This window comes from Aplysia californica, unplaced genomic scaffold (assembly GCF_000002075.1).
Source record: "Aplysia californica isolate F4 #8 unplaced genomic scaffold, AplCal3.0 scaffold01065, whole genome shotgun sequence".
In the NCBI taxonomy this organism is placed as follows: domain Eukaryota; kingdom Metazoa; phylum Mollusca; class Gastropoda; order Aplysiida; family Aplysiidae; genus Aplysia; species Aplysia californica.
In genome coordinates, this window is record NW_004798335.1 from 10,038 (window position 1) to 11,449 (window position 1,412).

Below are 1,412 nucleotides of genomic sequence, written 5' to 3' on the forward strand. Positions count from 1 at the left end.
ACACTGGCGTTGACTACAACCAGCAGTAAAACCATAATATAGTACAAGCGCCTGTTTTCCCAATCCGGCAATTTTATCATCTCAAAGATAGACGTGGGTGCTTGCGAAGGGCGAGTTTTATGAGATGAAAACTTAGGCGGTCCCTCCACACCACAGCCCAAAATAAGCTTGGCATCTACAACTAGCAGACACCCACTGAGTGAAGTCTAGTACATGTACTTCCTTAACACCTCCCCCCCCCCCGACACACACACACACACACAAACACACACCCTCACGAGAGCTTTATACATTGGCTACCATCGCTATAACGGTATCATAGGCCGCCGCATTTTTTGGGCGAAAAAAAAAGAATGTCTGAAATTGTCCGGATTTTGCTCCAACTTTAGACTAGTCGTCCTGAAGTTTGTTTATATTTTAATAGGCCTATAATTGTGCATGCCATATTGCACTTTATGTACAAATAGTCTTAATACAAGTTGCATTAGATAACGTGATCTGTGGGCCTATAAAATTACCAGTACTGTGCCCGGCCAGATGCTTCCTCTGATAAATAAACGTAAATGTATCGTGAACATGTTTGACTTATTCCAAAGTAAATTTGAATAAAATTGTACAGACCCTAAGACATGGATAGAACTGTAGGCTACGTATTACCACAACTAAAGGTGCGCCCAGCGCTTGAGAACCCAAGGGACGTAACTTCCTCGGAAGAAACCTGTTGCAGAAACGATGCACTTCAAAGCGACTTTAAGGCTTTGACCTCAGCTGGTTTAAGAAAGTCAGGAATCCGTCTGGCCAGGGAAGTACCCCTCCCTCACCCAATAAGTATACTACCGTTAGTTCCAGATTTGTAGATTTCCCGGGTTTTTCACATCGGCCCTCAAGCCACAGGAGATCTTCATCCATGGCTGGAGGAAGCTAAAAGTGGTCTCCCCTTTTCAGTTCTGTGATGATAGCCAAGTGATAGTTATCTTCCCTTGGCCTGGAGAAATAGTGCGCGTTTTCTCCAGAAATTATCATTAGGCGTCAGGCGCCTGCATGTGGTTGCCCCGCTTTGCGGTTCAGATGAGATGTGGCCTGCCACGTCAGCCTTGAGACTGCAGAAGCGAAATTATAAAGTTGTATATTATGTCTGTGTATAATTTAGTGGGTAAGTCAGAGCAAAGAGTGATTTATTAAAAATTCTAAGAAAAAAAATCAGAGTATTTGTAGAATGCCTACCTAAAGAAGGTTGAAATCTGGTATTAGGGTTTCAATATGATATAGATCTAGCCAAAATCTTGCATAGAAGAATAGCTGCTGGTGGTAGGCAATGTAAAATTACACTTACAACTCTTGTACATTTCTAGCTTTCAGTGTCATTAAAACCATCTTGGCCATAGCACTATAGCCCCCCCCCCTCTCTGTCT

At 42.9% G+C, this 1,412-nt stretch overlaps 1 protein-coding gene across 1 annotated transcript in view; it reads left to right on the forward strand.

Annotated features, from left to right (window-relative positions):
• The window catches only part of LOC101846546 (collagen alpha-2(IV) chain), a gene marked incomplete at its 5' end in the record, with an annotated part of 40,735 nt that overhangs the window by 5,936 nt on the left and 33,387 nt on the right, over positions 1–1,412 (forward strand). The window lies entirely within an intron of this gene.